The sequence below is a fragment of the Ovis aries genome, chromosome 3 (genome assembly GCF_016772045.2).
Source record: "Ovis aries strain OAR_USU_Benz2616 breed Rambouillet chromosome 3, ARS-UI_Ramb_v3.0, whole genome shotgun sequence".
In the NCBI taxonomy this organism is placed as follows: Eukaryota; Metazoa; Chordata; class Mammalia; order Artiodactyla; family Bovidae; genus Ovis; species Ovis aries.
The window spans coordinates 177970200-177996123 of NC_056056.1; the positions used below are offsets into that span (position 1 = coordinate 177970200).

A 25924-nucleotide genomic window follows, 5' to 3' on the forward strand; every position below is an offset into this window, starting at 1 on the left:
CTCTGCCCTGCACTGGGGAAGCTGCCCCCCCAAAAGGGCATAGAGTCAACCACCGCTGGCAGCCTCGTTGATCTCCTGGCCCCGAAGGACGTGCAACCTCGAGCCTGAAGCAGCTGGACTCTGTGCTTGGGTTTATTATTTCTGCACTGCTCACAAAAAGTCCTTGGATCTGCGTGAGTATTTCTTTTTTTAACCCCTGGCATGAGCATCGCACGACAGAGGCACGCCTCCATCAGCTTGAGCTGTCCCCTGACTAACAAAGCTCCATGAGGTTCAGGGTGTGGTCTCTGCTGAAAGAGGTCAAACAGTGCCTCCTCCGGCCCGGGGGGCCTGGCATCCCTAGGAAGCTCTGATGTGGGACGGCAACGGTGCACACATCCCGACCGAACCACCCAGCAGACCCGGCTCAGCGAGCCCGTTGCCCTCTGGCCTGAGAGGTGACAAGGCTGAGGAGCACTAGATCAGGATTAGGAAACTGCCGCCCATTAGCTTCGTGGCCAACAGTGGGCCTCCGCCAGCCAGTTACAAGTGAAACTATCTATGAAACAGAAGCAGAATCACAGACATAGAGGGACTTCCCTGGCGGTCTGGTGTTTAAGAGTTCCTGCTTCCACTGCTGGGAGCATGGGTTCAATTCCTGGTGGGGGAACTAAGATCCCACATATTGCACAGCATAGCCAAAAAATGAACAAATAAAAATAAATTTAAGTAAGCATCTTTAAAAATAAAAATGATAATCATGGACATAAAGAACATACTGGTGGTTACCAAGGGGAGGGGACTGGGGGAAGGATGGAGTGGGAAATTGGGGTCAGCAGATGTAAGCTTTTATAGAGAGAATGGATAAACCACCAGGTCCTACTGTACAGCACAGAGTACTATATTCAATATCTTATGATATGGGACTTCCCTGGTGGCACAGTGGATAAGAATCCTCCTGCCAATGCAGGGGACACGGGTTGGATCCCTGTTCTGGCAAGATCCCTCATGCCACGAAGAAACTGGGCCTGCGTGCCCCCACTACCGAGCCCAAGCGCTGCAACTGCTAAAACCCACACGCCTGGAGCCCCTGCTCTGCAGCAAGAGATGCCGCCACAGTGAGAAACCCAAGCATCGCATTGAAGACCCAGCACAGCCAAAAGTAATAATAAATAAAAATTTAATAAACTAAGAAAATCTCTAACCAAAAAAAAAAAATTACTATGATCAACCACAATGGAAAAGAACATTAAACAAAAGTGTCTATGTGTATAATCGAATCACTTTGCTGTTAACAACAACCTTGTAAATCAACTATGGTTCAATTTTTTAAAAATTAATTAAAAAAACAAACTTGTAGAGCCTTTCTCCTATTGACTCACATTCTTCACCCTCCCACGGCTACATCTCACATTCCTCTCCCCGCTCCCACCAGGCCGAGGATCTGCCTCCTGCGAGGTCTTGCCCCATCCTGCTCATGTCACAAAAATCCAAGTTCAAGTCACTCACTGTACCCGCCTCCTCCTCCAACTCCACTCCTGCCCCCTGCCCTCCCCTCTCACTCTCCCACCCCGAGAGTTCGTCCCCACTCCCTATTCCATCCTGTATTTTTTCTCTCTCTCCCTCCCTGCTTATGCTTCTCCTCTGGTCCTCTGTGTTCCTACCTCTGCTCAGACAACTTAAATGAGAAAATTTTTGTACATTATTTCCGCAGACTGCACTGTGCTGTCCTGCCTTTGTCAAACCCCAAACCCCATCTTTCCTCGATGATTTGGGCCTTTGTGAGAGTTGATACAGGCACCAAGGGCGGGCCACAAGAGGGACAGCCAGCTGGGGTGACGGGCATACTTCCCATGCAGGACACACAGCATAGGCACAGATGAAGAAGCAGATTCCCCCTGCTCCAAAGATGCCACCACGAAGGCCCTCACACACCAAGGCACCTTGTCTTTCAGGAGCACGGCCGACAGCCTTGCTGAGAAAAGCAGCACCTCTAACTGGATCTGATCTCAAAACTTTTGCACAGAGAACATGACCCAAACAAAAAGGTGACAGAGATGTAGAGGCTGGAATGGGGCAATGCGCTCAACGGACACTGTGTTAGTAGCTCAGTCGTGTCCATGTCCGATTCTTTGCGACCCCATGCACTGTGTCCCACAAGTCTCCTCTGTCCATGGAATTCTCCAGGCAAGAATACCAGAGTGGATAGCCATTCTTGTCTCCAAGGGATCTTCCCAATTGAACCTGAGTCTCCCACATTACAGGCAGATTCTTTACCATCTGAGCCACAAGGGAAGCCCTCAACAGACATAGTTATGTTTATTATTTTAAAAGAGTCATAAAATAGAATTCATCCTGTTTCTCCTGGAACAATTTTGGTGAGGGGGGGCTGTTCTGAAATACATTCACTCTTTAGGCAATAAATCCTAAATAAGCCAATCAAGGCTTTGATCACCATTCATTGGAAAGCATGCCATCAGGCAGCTCTGGGTTCAAATCCCACCTCTCCTACAGGGCCAGGAACCCACCCTGTCTGTGCCTCAGTTTCTTAGTCTGTAAACTAAGAATACTAAGCCACCTCAGTTGTTTTTGACTCTCTGCGATCCCAAGGACTGCAGCTCACCAGGCTCCTCTGTCCATAGGATGCGCTAGGCAAGAATACTGGAGTGGGTGGCCATTTCCTCCTCTAGGGGATCTTCCCAACCCAGAGATTGAACCAGAGTCTCCTATATCTCCTGAACTGTCAGGTGGATTCCTTACCACTGCACCACCTGGGAAGCCCACTAAACCACCTAGAATACCTGATATTGACCCTATACACATCTTCATCATTATTTGCTGTTGTTGTTCAGTTGGTAAGTGTCTGACTCTTTGTGAGCCCATGGACTGGATCATGAGCCAGGCTTCCCTGTCCTTCACCATCTCCCAGAGTTTGCTAAAACTCATATCCATTGAGTCAGTGATGCCAACCAGCCTTTCCCTCCTACCTTCAATCTTTCCATGCATCAGGGTCTTTTCCAATGAGTCAGCTCTTCACATCAGGTGGCCAAAGTATTGGTGCTTCATCATTGTTATGTGAACATTTATTGAGACTTCAACATGTCAGACAGTAAGTATCTAACGTGGATTAATTCATTAACACAATAACCCTCACTGGGGACTCTTATGATCCCATTTCACAGATGGACAGAGAAGTCGAGTAACTTGCCCAAGCTCACACAGCTGAGCTGAGGATGTAGACTCCACTTGTAGACAGTCTAGCTCCAGACCTACACTGTCCAATCTCCAATGTTAGGCTCAGTGGACAGCAAAGAGTGAGTTGTTCAACAGCTCAGTCGCTAGCATTATCATAATATACCGTCTTTATTTCTATAAACACCACTGCCTCCAGGGGGGGTGATTTTTTACTTTGCCTTTTTGAATTAAATTTCCACCCTAGGGGCACAAAACCTAGTGTAATTGCTTATGTTTCTGCCTGCTACGCATTCCCATCCTGTTGGAAAGAAAGCTGGGCTCAGGGAACTGCCTGCCTATGCACAGCTTCAAAGGTCAGGCTGCACTCTCTGAGCTGGAGAGGCTGGGGGGTATCTGTACTCTAGAATTGTTGGCAAATCTCTCTGTGGCCAGGGCCAACTGCAGAATGACAGCCACCACCTGTCACTCTCAACTGGGAAGTGGTGGGGACAGAAGGCCACTCCACGTGGAGAGGAAAGCTCCCCAGCCTGACACAGATAGGCCCACCTCCGACCATTCCCAGGGGCCTGCAAGCTGACAGGGACTGCCCTCCCCCAGCTCCATCCTGAGCAAGCGTTGACCGGTGTTGAAATCCATCATGCTCTGGGCAGCAGCCCCAGCTGTGCCCCCAGAGCCAACCAGCGCCTTCAGCTTGAACTTGGCAGTACACAGTCCTTCCACTGTGGCGGGAGGGAGCTGTTTGACTCTGTTTAATTGAAAGCTTCTCTCCCCAGAGCCTGAGCACATTTGTCAGCAGCCAGAGAAGATGGGAAGCATGGGGCCACAGCAACACCCCTCCCTGCTCCATATGCTGACACCTCCTGCAGTCCTACCCAGGATGGGCTCCACCAGCCAAGTCATTCTGGCAGGGGAGGTGGGGCCTTTTGTCCCCATGGGCCTGGAAGCATGCCTTCAGGACAAATCCAGTACAGCACCATGGTAGCCACACCCAGATACTGTGAAATCCAGCAATCTCAATCTGAGCATCCCAACCTCCAGACTGTAGGCAAAACGTCGGAGAAGGAAACCCGGGGGGTGGCCAAGAGCATAGATTTTGGCACACCACAGCTCTGAGTCTGAATCACTGACATATTCTCAAGCCATGAGAAACCAGAAGGGCAAGCACCTTTGCGAGGGGCAAGGAGGCAGAGACAAGGGCTGGGGCAGGGGGTAGGAGAGGCAGGTGCCCAGGGATACTGGTAAAGTCCTACTTCTTGATCTGGGAGCTGGTTATACAGGTAGACTCCCTTTGTAAAAATATGCCAATATCTTGTAATTTGCTGCTTGTAGAATAAACAATATTGTAGAATATGTTCAATTTTTAGAATTTATGAGAAAAAACAAACAAACAAAGCTTTGGGAGGGATGTATAAACCAGCCTTTGACCTAAGCTCAAAGAATGAACACTGGATCTGAACATGCCAGATGGGCCACGTGAACTTGCCACGTGGGCCCCTTCCCCCAGGGCTTATCACAAGTTCTGTTCAGTTCATTCTCTCAGTCGTGTCCAACTCTTTGCAAACCCATGGACTGCAGCACGCCAGGCTTCCCTGTCCATCACCAACTCCCGGAGCTTCCTCAAACTCATGTTCATCGAGTTGGTGATGCCATCCAACCATCTCATCCTCTGTTGTCCCCTTCTTCTCCTGCCTTCAATCTTTCCCAGCATTGGGGTCTTTTCCAAAGTCAGTTCTTTGCATCAGGTGGACAAAGCTTCAGCATCAGCTTCAGCATCAGTCCTTCCAATGAATATTCAGGACTGATGTCCTTTACAATTGACTGCTTTGAGTTCTTTTAGGATTGACTGGTTGGATCTCCTGGCAGTCCAAGGGATTCTCAAGAGTCTTCTCTAACACCACAGTTCAAAAGCATCAATTCTTTGGTGCTCAGCTTTCCTTAGAGTACAATTCTCACATCCATACATGACTACTGGAAAAACCATAGCTTTGACTGGATGGACCTTTGTTGGCAAAGTAATGTCTCTGCTTTTTAATATGTTGCCTAGGCTTGTCATAGTTTTTCTTCCAAGAAGAAAGCATCTTTTAATTTCATGGCAAATTATTCTTAAAGCCATCACATAATGACCAAGTGAAATCTGTAGACCACCCCTCCCCCCAGTGGATTTAGGGCTGTCCTGTCCAGTGATGCCAGCCCATCCTCACTGGCTTGCACAAATGTTCACTGAGCAGCTACTGTGGGCCAGGCATGGACCCAAAGAAGAAGGAAAACTAAGAATGCTCCTTCCTTCAAAAAGACTTCCTTTCAGGTGCCTCCAGATGGCTCCTGGGGCTTCCTCACCTGCAGCCCTCCCTCCAGTCCATGCCTATTGGAAGCCAAGAGTCTTGTTATGATGCTTTTCCCTCCAAGGTTTTCTGAGGCATCTAACACAGCAGGGCTCTGACGCACACGTATCATCTCTAGGTTAAGCTCTTTAACCTCTCTAAGCCTCAGTGTTCTCTTTTTGAAAATGGGAGTAATGACTCCCCCCTAGGGTCCTGCTGCTGCTGCTGGTAAGTCACTTGAATTATATAAGACGAGGCAGTAAAATGTTTAGAGTAGTGCTTGACACATAGTAGGCACTTAATGCACTCTGGTTGTTTTTGTTAATTTCTGCGAATTCCCAGTGAGCTGTGTCTTTTGCTACATCTGTCCATGAAATTTACCTCTGTCTTCTTTTCCCATGAAACCCTACCAACCCAGAGCATCCACAAGTCATTTGCCTTTTCAGAAAGGGGACCCAAATAAGGGAGAGAGAGACAGAGAGAAGGAGGGATGGGGATAGAGGGAGGGTGGAAATTCACTTTCTCTGTGGAACCACTTTACCTTTGGCTTTGGTTTCTACCAACGTGGACACTGTCCAATACAATAGCCATAACTACATGTGGCTACTGGGCACCTGAATTGTGCTATGCATGTAAAACATATATGGGCTTTCAAAGACTTTGTATGAAATGAAGAGTTAAAATATCTCAAGAATTTTAAAAATATACTTTGGCTATATTGACATATTACTAAAATTAACTTCACCTATTTCTTCTTACTCTTTTTTGATATGACTACTGGGGAATTTTAATCTCATATGTGGCCTGATATATATTTCTATTGTGCAGCATTGTTTCAGCTTATCAATGTGTCTTCACACACAAAGGCAGTTTTCTCTTTCAAAGGAATCTTCATCCCAGTTCTTAAGATAAATGTTTCCTCTCGATATAGAAATATATCTTAGACCAAATTCCATGGATATAGAAACTGAGCCTGGGAGAGATGAAGCGACCTGCCTAAGGGTATGAGGCTGACCAATGGAAGAGCCAGAATTCGACTCCAGGTCCAGCAAGGTGCTGAGCTGAGCTCTTGACTCTATTTTACTGCTGCCTCCAGATCTCGAGATACTGATCTCCTTGAGATGGTGGTCTCTCCACACAGTCACCCCAGGAAAGAATAAACTGTCTGTTACCTGTCACCAGGACCACCAGCGGGTGGCTCTGTTTTAAAGGTTAAGACTGTTTGATACCTCGAGGGGGGCAAGGAGGAACGTGGCTTAACCAGTGTGTGAGCGAGCATTTGCAGAGGCAAGATTAGAACATGAGATGTTCTCACACTTTTGATACCTGGCCGTCAATGACAAGTCCAGCCTTGGCTACTTCCCACCCAGAATCACTCAAGGAACTCGAGCTGCTGCAGGACTCTAACTGATACCAGGGGGGTCACCTTGGATCAGCTGTGCCTTACACGAACTAAGAATGAATCCTCTCTGTACCCCCTGAGACCTGGACTCTTTATGCCCAGTTTACAGATGAGCAAGCAAACTCCCAGGAAGGCTCGGTGATCTGCCCAGTCACCCAGCTAGGAAGTGGCAGAGCTGGAATTCCATCCCAGTGCTCGTTAACAACGATGAATCCCCGCTTCACACCTCCCAGTCTTTGCTCCTATGGTCCCCTGGGTTAGAATGCCCCCTCATCCTCAGCAAGGTCTGGCTCAAGCCACCTTTTCTGTAAAGTCAAAAATCTCTTCTCCTTCATAAACCCAATCACTCCTTTCTTTGATCACCCATGAACTTTAAACTTCATCTATCCCAGGTGTCTCAGTAAAGAAACTGCCTGCCAATGAAGGCACCTGGGTTCCATCTGAGTCGGGAAGATTCCCCTGGAGAAGGAAATGGCAACCCACTCCAGTATTCTTGCCTGGAAAATTCCATGGACAGGGAAGCCTGGTGGGCTACAGTCCACAGGGTCACAAAAGAGTCGGACACGGCTTAGCGAGTAACCGACAACAACAAATCTTGCACTTACCACTAAGCGTTAGAATTCATTGCTTGCATGTCTATTACCTCCGCAACAGCCGGAGCCTCTTCAGAGAAGCAGCCTCACCTTTTCCATATGTACAGTTTCAGTTCCTGGCACAGTATCAGGCACACAGGAATTACTCAATAAATAATCTGTTGATTGAATGAAATAATCAACCAACCTGTCTTGACACCCTGGTTTTTGTTCTGCGTCCGTCTTGCCAACCAGCTTCCCTTTTCTGCATTCTGATGTTCTTCCCCACGGGCGGCTTCTCCGCCAATCTGTTTGCATGGAGAAAGGCCAAGTGCACCGCTTTCGACTGTAGCTTGGTAACACCAATTGTCACCTCTCCACTTCTATTAATTGCAGGGTTAATCAAGCACTACAAATTTTGCCCACCCACGCTACCATGAAAGCATTTCTGGATGACCAAGAAAACAAGGTGTAAGCTGAAACAAAAGGAATGAGATATCACAGTCTTTTGGATCTTGTGTGACTGCCATGTTTTTCAGAACCTCTGGGTCTGAGTCAGATTAGATGGAAGAAGAGTCTTGATCAAAATCTCAGCCACGAATAGCTTCCACACAGTAGGTAGGTACCTGAGTGAACTCTGATGTACTTGTTGACCTGAGTCCTTTCACCATCCTATGAGACTGCTGTTATTATGCCAGCATTCAGATAAGGAAACTGAGGCTCAACGGAGAAATATGCCACAGACTTGCCCAGGGTCACCCAGCTGGATGAGGCAGAGCGAAGATCCAGACTCACTCATCACCACTGTGGGAGTCGTGCAGAGTCTCTGCCACCCAAGACTTGATGGTCCCACTTCTGCCTCTTACTTGTGACCTGGCTTATTCCCCCAGACCTACCAGCCACCTGTCACTTCAGTGAAGCAAGCAGCCTCATGCAATCAACATTTTCTTTCCTGTGCCGAAGGTTTATCCACCCTTCTAGTTGTCACACCTTAAGATGTTTTCATCTGAACCGCCCTCGAGATCTTGCTTTCCAACTCTAAAACGTTTTTCATCGGCACATTTTTGGCCCGTCTTAGAACACAGGTGTTGGAGGCAGGTATTTCCCCTGTCCTTCACTTCTGCCTGCTGTGTCTCATTTGGTGGGCAGGAAACACGGAAGCACGAGGACCAAAGGAAGAGGGAAGGGTTTCCCATACACGAGAATGCACTTTTCAGGCTTCTGCTTGCAAAGCATGAATGTTACCCTTCCAAACTGTCCCCTTTCACTTTATAAGGAGCGCCTTTTTTTTTTTCTTTAAACATTCAATAAAGATGCCACAGAGGCCACTGGGCTGACTCCTGATGACAGTCCTTGACAGGCTCCCATATGGAGAGTCTGACATTCCAGATGCCTCCGTGTACCAGGTTTCCAGAAGCACAGTTACCAGCCCCCTGGGACTGGAAAAGCAGTGCTGCACAGGAGACGCGCCGCGTGGCTTACTGTCCTGCTTAACGAGCGAACCGCTCAAAGCCCGCAGCAGCCCAGGAGCCCCCGTGCTATGTTGCCAGGTGAAGTCACTCTGGCTCTCTCTCGAATGAGCAGGTAGAGAATTGAAAGGCAAGATGAGCATCTGCGTGGGAAGGCTGACCTGAGCCTCACTGCCTAGAGGGGGGTTTGAGAAATGGAAGGTCAAACAATTAGGATTAGCAAATCTTCCAAATGTGGGTAATAAACTGACCCTTTTAAAGAAGAGCAGGAAGCTGGTAAAAAAGCACAGGTCTTATTTTATGAGACTACATTTCCACTGCAAATAAGTTCAGGCAAGAGTCACAGGGAGGTGTTGTTTCATTGTTTATCTTCAAAATATAAGCCCCTGATTTAAAAAGTGACGTTGAAATACCATCTCCCTCTCCCACAACATAAAGATTTCAGACCCCATGGATCCCATGTGGAGAAGAACCCATCTACCAAGTTGATCTCATCCTGGCTGAACCTGGAGGGTTCAGGAAATAAGTTTCATCACATTGTTACAAGGGGTTAAAGGGCAGTGGATGAAATAGAGAGCTGAAGTCTATGATTGCTCTCCTGTGGGTGGACAGGATGCTGACCTCTGGAGCCTGTTCTCCAGGACTGATGCTGCAAAAGCATCAGGGTTTAACAACCCGAATGGGCACATGACATGGAACAAAGTTGACCCCAACACATTCGTAGAGCAGGTGCAAACGCTCTTTCTGCACCAGCAAGACTGCCCCTGGGACTTCCCTGGTGGTCCAGTGGGTTAAGAATTTGCCTACCAATGAGGGGGACATTGGTTCAATCCCTGGTCCAGGAAGACTCCACATGCCTCGGGTCAACTAAGCCCATACTCCACAATTATTGAGCCTGTGTGCCGCAACTGCTGAAGCCCAGGCGCCCTAGAGCCTGTGTTCCACAACAAGAGAAGCTACCGCAATAAGCCTGTGTACTGCAAGGAAGAGGAGCCCCTACTCACTGCAACTAAAGAAAGCCTGCACAAAGCAACAGAGACCCAGAGCCACCAAAAATAAAAATAATTTTTTAAAGAAAGACCGCCTGTGTTCCTCCGTACTCCTTGTCCATCTGCATCATGACAAAGGCCTATGACCTCGCGCAAGTGAACCTGTGTCTAAAGCTGGCCCAGCTTCTCTCCAGACTGGCCAGGCCACTAGCACCCCTGAAAGAGGCCAGGGGACTTCCCAGCAGGAAACATGGTTAGAGTGTAGGAACACCACCAAGGATGAATTCTGCAAGGAAAGCATGGGGTCTCCTGTTGAACAGCAGTGTTGACCTAGTCATATAAACTAATTCAACTCAGTTCAGTTGCTCAGTTGTGTCCAACTCTTTGCGACCCCATGAATCACAGCACGCCAGGCCTCCCTGTCCATCACCAACTCCCAGAGCTCACTCAGACTCACGTCTATCGAGTCAGTGGTGCCATCCAGCCATCTCATCCTCGGTCGTCCCCTTCTCCTCCTGACCCCAATCCCTCCCAGCATCAGAGTCTTTTCCAATGAGTCAACTCTTCGCATCAGGTGGCCAAAGTACTGGAGTTTCAGCTTTAGCATCATTCCTTCCAAAGAAATCCCAGGGCTGATCTCCTTCAGAATGGACTGGTTGGATCTCCTTGCAGTCCAAGGGACTCTCAAGAGTCTTCTCCAACACCACAGTTCGAAAGCATCAATTCTTCGGCGCTCAGCTTTCTTCACAGTCCAACTCTCACATCCATACATGACCACAGGAAAAACCATAGCCTTGACTAGACGGACCTTTGTCGGCAAAGTAATGTCTCTGCTTTTGAATATGCTATCTAGGTTGGTCATAACTTTTCTTCCAAGGAGTAAGCGTCTTTAAAGGGTAAATACAGCACTTTTCAACTTCCCAGCTCCACGCGCTCTTCAGAGCACTCAAATGCACTCACCTGCCCCACTCCAGCGTCTGCAGGGAATTCCTGAGATTCAGTCTTGCGCCGACAGGTGTGTATTCCCTGCTTGCAAACCAGAGCTCACACTTTTATTTTCTTCCACCCTTCTCCTGCTTTCTTTTCTAGGATTACTTTGAACTCCAGGAACCCAAAGTTAAAGGGAGTTCAACAAGACAGATAGAGCACTCTTTTTAATTTATCGCTCCATAATCCAATTTTCTTCACATTGGACCACAAGTCACCAGCCTCTTCACAAATCCACAGGGGCTGTGAGATGTGACATACGGCTGGAGAAATTATGTGGAAAATGGGAAAACTCATCACTTTGGGCCCCAGCTTCCAAATCAATAACACAAGAAGGTCAGGTCAGAACTTCTCTAAAGGTCTCCTCGGCCGTCAATGCTGGAGGAGCCTGTGCAGCAGGACGTTTTCATGCTTCAGCAGCCTCAGCCACATAAGGGCCTTTCCCTGTGATGTGACGGAAGCAGTGACACATGCACCTCCAACACCAGCCACGTAAGGGCAGGGCCCCTCCAGAGCCAGGCCAGTGCTTGGCTGACACCTTGTAACCACCCTGTGCAGCAGGGTTTCTCTTTTTAAACGTATTTTTAATTGGAGGGTAATTGCTTTACAATACTGTGTTGGTTTCTGCCATGCATCAATCATAGGTATGCATATGTCCCCTCCCTCTTGAACCTCCCTCCCACCTCCTACCCTATCCCACCCTTCTAGGCTGTCACAGAGCACCTGGTGGGTTTGAGCTTCCTGCCTCTTAACAGCAAATTCCTACTGGCTATCTATTTTACATACAGTAATGTATGTTTCCATGCTCTCTTTCAATTCGCCCCACCCTCTCTTTCCCCTACTATGTACACAAGCCCGTTCTCTGTGGCTGTCTCCACTGCTGCCCTGCAAATAGGTTCTTCCTACCATCTTTCCAGATGTCATATATATGCGTTAATATACAATATTTGTTTTTCTCTTTCTGACTAGGCGGGTTTTATTAACTCTGCTGCAGCATAGAGAAAACGAAAGTTCAATGACACCGAGTGGCCCACCGAGGATCGCAGAGATGGTAAGCCACAGAGACCCAGAACCAGCATTTCTCAACGCCTTCTATCACTCTCACCCTAGCTGGGTCACCCTCAGTGCTGCCTCAATTGAAGCCCCTCCTACATGGCACCCCTCCTTCATCTTTGCTCCTGGTGGGCAACTCTCAACATAGGAGAGGTCAGTGCCCCTCATGAGCAACTCATGCCACTGATCCACTGACCCCGGCCCTCAAGGGCTTACACGAGTTAGTCATGCAGTTGTGTCTGACTAGGATCCCATGGACTGTAGCCTGCTGGGCTCCTGTCCATAGGATTCTCTAGGCAAGAACACTGGAGTGGATTGTCATGCCCTCCTCCAGGGGATCTTTCCCACTCAGGATCGAACCCAAATCTCCTGCATTGCAGGTGGATTCTTAACCATCTGAGCCACAGAGAAGTCCTGAACTGAGCCCTATCCCCCTGGGACCTCATCCTCCAGTACCTGCTCCCTGCTTCCTCCCTTGCAGCCATGTGACAGCCTTGTGGTCTCTCAGTCAGCAACTGAGAAGTGGTCTCAGGGCCTTTGCACTTACCTCAGCCTTAGCTCTTCCCCCAGATGTCTCCAGATGGCTCATCTCTTCACCTTCTCAGGTGTCTGCTCAAATCACCTTCTCTGAGAATCCCTTTGTGACCAACTTAAACCTGCAGACTCTAACCACCACCACCGTAAACACACACACACGCACACACATCCCTCCCTCAACTAGAAGATGAGCTCCCTGAGGACAGGGACCTCTACCACTCAGTTTATTAATAGATCCATTGTGCAAGAGCAGTGACTCACACAAAGGATTCAATAAATATCTGTGCGAATGAATTTAAAAAAAAATAAGATTTGAATGAAGAACCAGTCAATCCTAAAGTAAATCAACTCTGGATATTCATTGGAAGGACTGATTCTGAAGCTGAAACTTCAGTACTTTGGCCACCTGATGTGAAGAGCTGACTCATTGGAAAGGACCCTGATGCTGGGAAAGATTGAGGGCAGGAGGAGAAGGGGACGACAGAGGATGAGATGGCTGGATGGCATCATTGACACAATGGTCATGAGTTTGAGCAACCTCCAGGAGACAGTGAAGGACAGGGAAGACCAGCTTGCTGCAGAGTCGGACGTGACTTAGCGACTGAACAACTGCCACCGGGTGGTCTCTGCTCACTGCACCACCTCTCTCCATCACAGCCAGGGCTTAAGTCCCATGAGGGCAGGAACTGAACCCACAGAATGGGCCTTAGTCCACATGGGTTTCCTCCCATCGATAGTCATCACTGAGCTGCTGTCCTTCCAGCCTGGGGAACACATCACTTTAAAGAAAGCATTTGTATATTTGCAAAAGACACAGGCCTGGGTCTCCATACACATATACGGGACCCCTTTCCTCTATTAAAGAGCGTGCTCACTACACCCTACATTCAGGTGAGTCAGTCCAGGAGAAGCTGCCCACGTATCACCCTGTACGTCTCTTCTGAGGGCCCACGCCAGCCCTACAGTGCAACTGATGTGGGAAGGTCCATGTCACATCTGAGTGACTGTGAGTTTGGCTGGAGTGTCACAGCAATGCAAGGGATCAACCAGTGGGAGCTGGGCAGGGCCAGATGCGTGCGTGCCTGCATGCTAAGTTGCTTCAGTCGTGTCCAACTCTGTGACCCCCACAGGGACTGTAGCCTGCCAGGATCCTCTGTTCATGGTATTCTCCAGGCATGAATACTGGAGTGGGTAGGTTGCCATGCCCCCTTCCAGGGGACCTTCCCCACACAGGGATCGAACCCACATCTCTTATGTCTGCTGCATCAGCAAGTGGGTTCTTCACCACTAGCGCCACCTGGGAAGCCCAGGACCAGATGGGGCAGGACCTCAAAGCACAGATGCCACTGCCCTGCAGAGCTACCAGATGCTCCAGGTTGCTACTTACACCACTGGGGGTCACACCACAGCCTCTGATCTGCCTGCCCAGGGAAGAGAGGCCCCCCGCTTCCCACAAGTCACCATCCTGGTGGCACCCATGCACTGACAGCGAAAGCCAAGCCTCATGTCTGGGAGACAGTGACAGGAGCACCTCCAGCTTTCCCAGTGACTCAAAACCACCTCCTTCCTGGCTCTGAAGCCCAAGCTCCCTGTGCTTCTAAGGTGCCTGCCCAGCATAGAGATGGTCACCTGAGTCCATCATCATACCAACACTGGGGAGACTATTTATCAGGAAAAAAAATTTTTTTTAAATAAAAGAACAGGACTTCTCTGGTAGTCCAGCAGTTAAGAATCTACCTGCCAATGTATGGGCATGGTTTGGATCCCTGGTCTGGGGAGATCCCACATACAGAGGGGCAGCTAAGCCTGTGAGCCACAACTACTGAACCCACGCACCCTAGAGCCCGTGCTCCACAACAAGAGACGCCACCAAAATGAGACACCCACTCACGCAACTCAGGAGCAGCCTCCACTCACCACAGAGAAAAGCCTCTGCACAGCAAGTAAGACCCACCCAGCATGGCCAAAAATAAATGAACAAATAAACCAAACTTAAAAAAATTAAATAAAAGAACAGGTAAGAATCTGGGGGGACTAGGAATATTAACAGGGCTTCCCAGGTGGCATCAGTGGTAAAGAACCTGTCTGCCAATGCAGGAGACATAAGAGACATGGGTTCAACCCCTGGGTTGGGAAGATCCCCTGGAGGAGGGCATGCCAACCCACTCCAGTATTCTTGCCTGGAGGATCCCCAATGGACACAGGAGCCTGGTGGGATACAGACCATAGGGTTGCAGAGTCAGACACACTGAAGAACTTAACATGCAGGAATACTGTGTTTGAGGGATGAATGGGGCAGTTTTCAGATGATAACTCCTTTCATCCCAATGCCCTGATGAAACACTACGACCCCCATTTCACCCACATAGAAACTGAGTCTCTGCCAGGAAGTAGCAGAGCTTGCTTCAAACCCAATATTTATGGCACAGGATGTGTACCCATCCGGCAGCATTTGGCCATTCGTGGTCATGTGAATAACCCAGAGAGTACTTGTATTGAGATGACATCAACATGTCAATTTAAATCATGTCAATGAAAAACAAAAAGATGGGAATAGTAAAAAATCCACCTGCCAATGTAGGAGACATGGGTTTGATCCCTGGGTCTGGAAGATCTCCTGGAGGGGGAAATGGCAACTCACTTCAGTATTCTTACCTGGAAAATTCCACGGACAGAGGAGCCTGGTGGGCTACAATCCATGGGGCAACAAAGAGTCAGACGCGACTTGGCACAGTTTTAAAAAGTGACTCAGAGAACACCTGCAAGCCCACACTGTTGGAGAAACAAATTCCTAGTAAGTCTTCTTCTCTTCAATTTTGTCAAAATCTTTGACAGTCTCTAAAAAGCCCCTCCCTGCTTCATTTTCAACTGCCTCTCCATGGTCCTTCCAATCCAGGAAATGCTGTGCATTTGGTGGATCAATGTAAGAAGGATGCTTCTGTATCACGGATGGGGGTAGGTAAGTGGCCAACATTGGAGCCCCTCCCACCTGCAGAGCACCTTCAAATATATCCTCACACAATCCTCAGAACAGTTTTGACAAACACTTCACCTTTTCAGAGGTGCAAAAGCCGGTGGTGCTCAGCAGATTTAAGTCAGATGCACATGTAGTCAAGGGTACAACTTATTTTTCCTATTTTTCCTTAATTTTCAAAAATTAAGGTTGGTTTACAATGTTGTGTTAGTTTTTATATGTGTGTGTATATTCTTTTTTCAGAATCTTTTCCCTTATAAATTATTACAAGATGTTGAGTACTATTCCCTGTGCCGTACAGTAGGTCCTTGTTTATTTATTTTTATATGTAATAGTATATATCAGCTAATCCCAAATTCCTAATTTATCCCTCCCTGCCTTTGCCCTCTGGTAACTGTAAATCTGTTTTCTCTGTGAGTCTATTTGCTTTGTAAATAAGTTCATTTGTGTCATTTTTTATCAACAGATTTCACATATAAAGGATATCACATGGTATTTGTCCTTGTCTGGCTTACTTTACTTAATTTGACAGTCTCTACATGCAACCATGTTGCTGCAAATGGCATTACTTTTTTCTGGCTGAATAATATTCTATTGTATATATACACATTTATCCATTCATTTGTCTCTGGACACTTGAGTGGCTTCCACGTCTTGGCTATTGTAAACAGTGCTGCTATGGACATTGGGGTACACATCTCTTCAAATTATAATTTTTTTCTCTGGATATATGCAAGGACCTGATTTAAACTGAGGTCTGACCTGACCCTAAAACCTGAGCTTCGCACAGGACATCACTTCATTCCTCCAAAGAGAATCCTATCTTCTGAAGCAGAACTGGCTGCAGTGAAATTTTTGGAGCCTCTAAAGCTCTCCCCAAGCTCCTTTATGAAGTGCCATGGTTCTCCTTTTAATTACAGAAGCCTTTCCTCAAGCCCCTTCATTCAATATAAATGAAAATGATTCTTATTCAATCTTCTCCTCTTCCTGTTTTAACTGTCATGTTTGCAAGTGCAGCTCTCTGATGATTCTCACGGCAAAGGTCCAGGAAGACTGCTCTCTCCCGGGCTAGGCAGCCTCTTGTACACCGACCACCACCCCCCAGCATCTGTGACAGCCTTCTCAACTGGAGAAAAGAAAATGCAAGCTTTGGAATTCATCCATTCCTAAGTTTGAGATTTTGAAGCTGGAATAATACATCTTTGGAAACTCTGCAGAAGGGCTTCCATAAATAAACTTTGTTTTCTTGGTCCCTTCTGAAATTCTAGCAGAGGCATAGGTCAGGCTCTTTTCAAATGGGGCCTCTGTTCGATCAACTTACGTCAACACCATTGATGGAGAACATTCAATGTGGGGACGTGGGCACTGGGGCTCGTGAGTCCCCAGGGGCTCATCAGTGGGGAGGAAAGGAGACCCCAACAACCACAGACACACTGAACAAAATGGCAGCATCACAGTCAGGTTCTAGCTGCTAGCTTCTCCACAAGAGATGGGATCATTTGAGCCAGACCTTGAGTGGAGAATGGTCTGGAGTAACCAGAAGATCAGGTGGGTGGTGGGGAGAGAAGTGAACAAAAGTATATTTATTCCTTGAGTATTTACTGAGTGCTCAATGTGGAAAAGGGACTAAGCTTAGGACCAGAAATACAATGTGGTCCAGGAAACCAAACATAGCCCCTGTCCCAGTGAACTGTGCATTCTCACAGGATAAACACACAGGCAAACAGTAAGATCAAAACAGTCAACCTGAAAGGAAATCAATCCTGAATATTCACTGGAAGGACCGATGCTGAAGCTGAAGCTCCAATACTTTGGCCACCTGATGCGAGGAGCCGACTCATTGGAAAAAACCCTGATGCTGGGAAAGATTCAGGACAGGAGGAGAAGAGGGCGACAGAGGATGAGATGGTTAGATAGCATCACTAACTCAATGGACACAAGTTTGAGCAAACTCCAGGAGACAGTGAAGGACAGGGAAGGGTGGTGTGCTGTAGTTCATGGGTTGCAAAGAGTCAGATACGACTTAGCAACTGAACAACAATCCCTACATATGAGCCTTCACGTTTGGACTTTCAAAGATGCAAGTGTGTTCACACGTCCAACCACGTAAGTTAGTTCATGTGTCTGATGCACACTGTCAAGTGTATGCATTGTCTACAAGTGGGTACTTCATAGCACAGTACAGAGTATAGAATCTTTAAGCCCAGAATGTCCAGAAATAAAAGTAAAAGCAATGGTGATGTAGCTGGTAATACTTACTGTACCGTAAGATAAAAATGATTTTTTTGTGCTTTTTATGTACTATTTATATGAAAAGTATTATAAACCAATTACAGTACAGTACTCTACAGCTGACAGTGTTAGATGGTACCTAGGCTAACACTGCTGGACTTAGGAACCAACTGGACTGACTTCCAAACATGCTCTTGGAAGGGAACACATTCGTGTGTAGGGGATTTACTGTACCTGCCGTGTTTGTGCTGAGAGACCTCCCTAGCCCAGCAGACCCACTGGGTCCTCAGGGCAGAGGGAGAACAATGGTGGTCAGTCCTGCAGAGACAAGGCAACGGGGACAAGGGGCAATGGGTGCTTGTCGTGTGCCAGGTACAGAGTTAGCACAGTTTAGGTGTGAAGAGCATGAATCTGGGGGTTCAACTCTTAGTTGCTCCCCTAACTAGCCAAGTAATCTGGGCAAGTTATAAATTCCACGTTATAAAGTGAAGGTCATCATAAGGCTTTTTGGTAAGAACTTAAAATGTCAAACAGATCCATTGATACAGACGGTTAAAAGAGGGCCTGGCACATAGTTGGTGCTTAAAAAAATAAAATTGTAGCTATTTTTTAAATTAGCCTATACAACTCTAGGATTTTTTTTTTAATGAAGTGTAGTTGGTTCCCTGGTGGCTCAGTGGCACAAAAACCACCTGCCAATGCAGGAGCTGTGGGTTGGATCCTTGGGTGGGGAAGATGCCCTGGAGAAGGAAATGGCAACCCACTCCAGTATTCTTGCCTGGGAAATCCCATGGAGAGAGGCGCCCGGCAGGCTACAGCCCATGGGCTTGCAAAGAGACGGAACAGCCTAGCAACTAAACAACAAAATAATTGGTTTACAACGCTGTGCTGGTTTCAGGTACAGAACAAAGTGATTCACTTATACATACACACATCTTTTTCAGATTCTTTTCCATCATAGGTTATTAATTGTAAGAATTTGAATATAATTCCCTGTGCTATACAGTAGGTCCTTGCTATTTATTTTATATATAGTAGCATGTATCTATTAATCCCAAATTCCTAATTTATCCTTTCCCTTCTTTCCCATTTGATAACCCTAACTATGTTTTCCATGTCAGTGAGTCTGTTTCTGTTTTGTAAATAAATTCATTGTATCACTTTTAGACTCACAGTATCATATATTTGTCTTTCTTAGTATGACAATCTCTAGGTCCATCCACATTACTGCAGATGGCATTATTTCATTCTTTTTTTTATGGCTGAGTACCTGGTGGGCTGCCATCTATGGGGTCTCATGGAGTTGGACACGACTGAAGCAACTTAGCAGCAGCAGCAGCTTTTGAACTGTGGTGTTGGAGAAGACTCTTGATAGTCCCTTGGACTGCAAGGAGATCCAATCAGTCTATTCTAAAGGAGATCAGCCCTGGGATTTCTTTGGAAGGAATGATGCTAAAGCTGAAACTCCAGTACTTTGGCCACCTCATGCAAAGAGTTGACTCATTGGAAAAGACTCTGATGCTGGGAAGGATTGGGGGCAGGAGGAGAAGGAGACGACAGAGGATGAGGTGGCTGGATGGCATCACTGACTCGATGGATGTGAGTCTGAGTGAACTCTGGGAGTTGGTGATGGACAGGGAGGCCTGGCGTGCTGCAATTCATGGGGTCGCAAAGAGTCGGACACAACTGAGCGACTGAACTGAATTGAATATTTCTAGGATGTGGATTTTATCCCTATTTCACAGATGAAACTGACACTCAGAAAGCTATTAAGGAACTTCACCAAAATCTCACAGGAAAATGCTGAGGCCAGGATTCAGATTTGGGTCAATCTGAGTCTTCAGTAAATAGTTTCACAAACTTCAAGGTGAGGTTACCTTGTAGTAGGCTACTTCAGGTATATCTTACACCTGCACAATTCCGAGGACTATTCATCAAGATCACTATCTCAATTATAAGCTAGCCTTATTAGGCAACAATTCCTCAAGATCTTTAGGTAAAAGTAGGTCATAATCCCTTTGTGCTGCCTCAGTTTCCCTAATGTGACGAGTATTGGGAAACTTGGAAAGAAAGCAGTAATAAGACTGCCGAAACTCAATCTTTGTAGCTTTATTGGTCAGAGCAGTTCAGAAGGTTCATGGCCAGTGTCTCCCGCAGATACCAGGCCAGAACAATAAACATTTATAACAGAGCAACTACTGTGTTCCAGAAGCTATAACTGCAACCTCACGTCTCCTCTAAATGCAAGCCACCTACACCTCCCTTGTCTAATTCAGGCTCCTTATCTGCGACTCATTCCAGAGTTTACCATTTCCAGAAGGTGTTACCTTTCCAGGTTATACCAAAGGTACCTGCTCTGTGCTCTTCTAAATACTGATCAATATTCCCTACCTCTCCGCCACTGACCTTGCCTATTTTATAAGAATCAGCCTAGGAATCTGTCTCTCTACCAGACTACGACTTCCATTTGGATGTAGATGAAGCCATGATTCCTTTTTAAGAGATGTATTCATATTTTCCTTGAACAAACATCTTTGGAGCACCTACTCTGTGCCAAGCCTCATGCTTTGTGCTGGTGATAGAGAAATTAATGGAAAGGAAGTCAATCAAACAGGAGAGTTAGGTACAGGGAGTCAGGAATGACACTTTGACATCACGGCATGGCTTTAGCAAGTAACCTCCCCTCTCTGGCTTGGTTTATCTGGAAAGTGGAATTAATATTAGTATCTATTACTGTCTTTTAAGAAGATGAAGAGGGTTACATGATATCATGCCTATAAAATGCTGAGAAAGCAGATCCATGACACTCAGTATGTAAGCCAAACCCATTCTGGATAATTCTTTGTGATGAGCCTTGTCAATGTTGGCTATTATCAAGGCAGGTGGGGTGTCGCTTTCTGATACCAATGAAGCTTTAAGTCTTCAGTCTTTTTTTGTTTTGGTAACAGTGAAAGCAAAGTTATTGGATATTTAATGGGAAATTGGCATAGCTTATCGGCTCAGATGAGAAATCAATTTTGAAACATCACATATTTTAAATTCAGAAACCTAGTCAATGCCTTTCTACTCTAAACTTTGACACATCATCGAAAAACACCTTTTCAAAGCCCACACCCTCATGAGGCTTTCTTTGATCCTTCACCCAGAAGACTCCCCCTCCTTTTTTTTTTTTTCATTAAAATATAGTTGATTGACAATGTTGTGTTAGTTTCTGGTGTATACAAAGTGATCCAGTTATACATAATATGCGTATTCTTTTTCACTACAGGCTATTCCAAGATACTGAACATGGTTACTTCCCTGTGTTTTAAGTAGGACCTTGCTGCTTATCTATTGGTATTTTATAAACAATAGTTTGCATCTGCTAATTCTAAACTCCTAATTTATCCCTCCCCACTCCCTTTCCCTTTTAGGAACTACAAGTTTGTTTTCTGTGCCTGTGAGTCTGTTTGCTTTGTAAGTAAATTTGCTTTGTACCATTTTTTTAGATTCCACATATAAATGATATATGATATTTGTCTTTCTCTGACTTCACTTAGTATGGTCATCTCTAGGTTCATCCATAGTGCTATGAATAGCATTATTTCATTCTTTTTTTATGACTAATATGCCATGGAGTGTGTGTTTATCACATCTTCTTTCTCAATGTCTGTTGATGAACATCTGGGTTGCTTCCATGTCTTGCCTACTGTAAACAGTGCTGTTATGAACACTGGGGTACATACATCTTTTCTAATTAACAGAAGACTCTCCCTCCTTAAATTCCCCTCATATCGAGTCCTTTCTGAGGGCACTTAGCACTTTCTCTACCCTGGAAGAGTTACTGATCTTGTCCTGGCCCTCCCACCACTGTCACTAAACTCTAAGTCTTCCTGCAAACAGGATCCACATCACACAGGGGTCATATCATATCCTACTGCATCGGTCATCTGCTGTATAATCACACCACCTAACACGCCACCCCAGGAAGCAGAGTCTTGAGGCCACAAGCATTCATCTTCACTCATGCATCTGCAGGTCGGCTGGAACTCCAGTAACCTCAGGTGGGCTCGGGTTCTTACTGAAGATTCTCGGCTTGGCTGGGCAGCTCTGTCCCAAGTGTCGCTCATCCTGCTGCTCCCTGGACCAACCAGGCTACTAGGGCATGCTGGTCTCAAAGCAAAGGCAGAGAAGCCAGGGAGAGGGGAGGGGTGTGGAGAAAGGAGAAACACTCAAGGTCGTCTAAAGACTAGGCTCAGATCCAGCACACCCCATCACCTCTGCCTCGTCCTTCAAAATAAGCCACAGGGTTAAGCCCAAAGTCAAAAGTTGCAGAAAACAATAAGATCTTCAGGTAGGAATTCAGAAATGTGTAAAAGAATTGGGTCATTCATACAAGCAGCAAACCACATCCACCACCCAGGTGCCTCATATAAAATAATCTTCAGACACTGAAAGAATGAATGAATACAGAGTAAATTTCAGCATCTTCAAGATACATGACAATTTACCAGCAGTCACTATGAATCCTAAATCTGGTTCATCATACCACTCCCATTAATATTAGTTTATCATGGGTCCCTAGACACCACTGTACTTTAGCTGGAGAGGTGGAATTTCAAAAACTTGTATGTACACATGGTTATTTTTTCATGGCTCTCTGATTATAAAATGAATCAATATAGCCATTCACACTTGGGAGTCCATGAGAACACACACATCAACCTGCTCAGTAAAAGAAGGAAAACGTGACACCGTTTTGCCTACATGGGGTGGGTGGAGGGGGATGAAAAGAGAGAAGGTGAAAAGTTGACTTTAAATCAAACCCATGGTGGTTAATTTCCATTTAACTACCTAGCTGAGACTAGAGGTTCCACAGAAACACATTAAAGTCCATGAACTTATGAAATGATGCATCATTGAAGCCACAGCAGGGGAAGAGGTACCGTTTAGAAGACATTAAAGATTGAAAACCTGCAGAAGTGTCGTTTTTCGTTACAAGGTAATTGCTAAAAAAAAAAAAAAATACATTTTAATTGAGAAAGGAGACACCTGTTCCAAAAGAAGAGGCAAAATAAAATTAACCTTCAACTCCCCAGTCCCCCTACCCCAGAAATGCCCACAGCTCCCTCCTGGAGCTCAAGCCAAGGAATGAGTCTTAGATGAGTCTATTTCTCCCTCTGGATCCCACTGACACCAGCTACAAGCCACCGTTTGCTCATTCACTCCACAAATATTTATTGAAAGGCTTCTGTGCAAGACAGAACAGGGCAGAAATTTCTGCAGTCATCAGCGTATACTCAAGAAAATGGCACATCGTATTAACAGTGATGCTATCGGGAAAAACGGAGCAGACGGAGGAAACCAGTGGGTCGAGTTAACAGAAAGCTGCTCATTTAAGAGACGCACAACCACCAGGTGTTTCATTTCCCTCAATAACCTTAGGTTCTTCGTGCTTTCACTTTGAAAAGCTTTTACAATCAACCACCAAGTGAAACTGCACGAAACACCCAGGACAGGTGAATTATTGGGTCATTTGCTCTGGCAGACACAAAGGTGGGGTACCCTAGCTACAAGGTGTTTGCAATCAAGAGGAACTCAAGTAACACAGAAGAACCACAAGGCCCAGATTTAACCACTCACTCTGAGCAATGGCAAAAGGCAGTCCATGCAGATACCAACAGCTGACTTATTAAGGCCTTTTAGGTGCGTGCCCCAAGTCCTCAATCCCTTTCACTGTGTGTTGAGTAAGGAGTGAGTTCACGGCACTAACAATGGAGGGATCTATCAAATCCATAGGAAACCACAAGCCTGCCTCCCTGGGTCCCCAAACTGGGCTCCTAGAGGCCGGTCTTGTGAGACTTGACTCTACAAGTCCAAGGCTAGAAGCACACATGGTCTGCCTCTCAGTGGGGTTGGGAACTGTGGTGGTGTCAGGACCATGCCCCATCCTTAGCCTCTGTCTTCTCTTTCTCCTGCCCAACTGCCTGACATACGAAGGCCCTCCTTCCACGGCTCTGAATTGGGGCATTATGCTAATCTCCTGGGGAGTTTTGGATCCCAGCACTCAAGCTGCAGCCTAAACCAGCTGAATCAATATTTCCAAGGATGAGCCCAGGCATCAGTAGACATTAAAGCTTCCCAGATGATCCTGATACACAGGGGAAACCTAGAACACTTTCTCTTCCCCTCACCAGGCTGGCACCTCCATCCCTGACCATCTGGGCTCCTTCACTATTTCAACTTAAGGGTTCAGCTATGCTCCTCAGCTCCATATTACCCCACTGTGGTCTAGTAGGAAGGATTCATCAGAACCTTCCAGGTGGCCTGTGTGTAGCAACTCTATTATCCAAGCAAAGCTGGGACACGGGATCTGGCAAAAATACCCCTGTTCTCTTTTTGCAAGGCAAGTAAGTTAGAGCCCAGTTTGGCATCCTAATCCCGGTCTGGACACACACAAGCTCCATGTGACCTTGGCCAAGAAAATGAAGCCCACGGCGTCTCAGTGTGCTCCTCTGTAAATCAGGCACTGTGATACCAGCCTCACTGGGGCTGATAGGAAGACACAATGAGAATCATTAATCAACTGTCTGACATATAGCAGGCACCTCCCTCCCTCAGATGGCAGGGGCTTTTACTAATTTATCATAAGAGAGCCAGTCTAATAAGCATTTATATACCAACACAGAATATATGGGACAGCTGCACAGTTTATGGGGACAGTGAACGAGGCAGAATATTTGAAATTAGAGCCACCTTAGAAAAATCTGATTATCTGCATTTTGTGCAATGAGCATTGTGACCAAGAGGTAAGACGTGGGTTTATGCCTGAGTGGATGGAGAGAAGAGCTCACCTGCACAAAGGCGGGTGGAGGTGGCATCCTGTGTCTCAGGACTCAGTCATCGCATTAAAACCCATTGTTCTCAAAATCTTGTAATATTGGGAAAAGAATGTGAAAAAAATACATATATAGACATAGATAAACTGTTTATAGCACAGTGATCTAAACCTGAAATTGTGCTACAAACCCGAAACTAATACAACACTGTAAATCAACTATACTTTAATAAAAACAGCAAACAACAAAACCTACTGTTCTTCCTTAAGGGCTGGGACACACCCCTTAAGGCAGAAACCAGGAGGGAGGAGGTAGGAACCAGAAGGATGAAGTGGCCCTAACAATGAACGTGTTTGAACATATGTAGAAAAGAGAAAAACAGGCTATCCGCGGACTTCCAGTGGACAATAAGGGATTCGAGAGGTCTGAGGCTGTCTGGGGCAGAGAGTGAGGATGGAATAGATTCAGAGAAGCATCTGGTGAGGCTGTGTATTAGTTAGCTATTGGCGCGTACCACGGCTTAGGTGGGTCTGCAGCAGAAGAGACTCACAAGGCTACAGTCAAGGTGTCCCCAGGTGGAGGCTCTGGGTGGGTGGGGGAGAATCCACCTGTAAGCGCAAGTGTTGGCAGAATTCACTTCCGTGTATCCATAGGATTGAGGTGGTCTTACCTTCCTGCTGGCAGCTGACTAGGAGTCACCCTCAGCTCCTAGAAGCTACCTACAGTTCCTTGCCATGTGGGTTTCTCCAATAGCATCAGGCCAGCAAGGAGAGCCGCTACAGCAAAGCCAACCAGTAAATGCAGTCATAGGAATCACATCCCATCACCTTTGCTGTATCTTGTTGGTGAGGCGAGTCATTGGTCCTGTCCACTCACACCCAAGCAGATGTGATTACTCAAGGGCATGAGCGTCATGCTCTTGGGGATACAGTGGGATACAGTGGGGATACAGTGATCACACAAAGGCATGAACATCAGGACATGGGGATACAGGGAATCAGTTTCTATTATGATTATATATATATATATATATATATATATATATAACCATATTCACCATTTTTAAGTGCATAGTTCAGTGGCATTAAGTACACTCACACTATCATGTAACCATCACCCCACCATCCACCTCCAGAGTTTTCATCTCCTCAGAGGGAAACTCTGCACCCAGAAACACTGAAGGCCCAGGCCCTGGAAACCCCTACTTTTCTGTCTCTACGAATCTGACTACTTGAGTATCTAGGTGGAATCATAATTATCTGTCCTTCGTGACTGGCTTGTTTCACATAGCATGATACCTTCAAGGTTCATCCAGGATGGTTCCTGTGTCAGAAAATCCTTCTTTTTAAGGCCAAATAATTGGTGGCTCAGTTGGTAAAGCATCTGCCTGCAGCGC

General features: G+C 46.4%; 1 protein-coding gene across 2 annotated transcripts in view; it reads right to left on the reverse strand.

Annotated features, from left to right (window-relative positions):
* Positions 1-25924, reverse strand: part of LARGE1 (LARGE xylosyl- and glucuronyltransferase 1) — a 621285-nt gene that overhangs the window by 570289 nt on the left and 25072 nt on the right. Inside the window, exon 3 of one of the 2 annotated variants that reach the window (XM_060414116.1) lies at positions 1-25924. This exon is cut by the window's right edge and continues 7097 nt beyond it. The exons of the other annotated variant lie outside the window; for it this stretch is intronic. The gene's annotated coding sequence lies outside the window, so the exon portion shown is untranslated. 2 annotated transcript variants of the gene reach the window in all.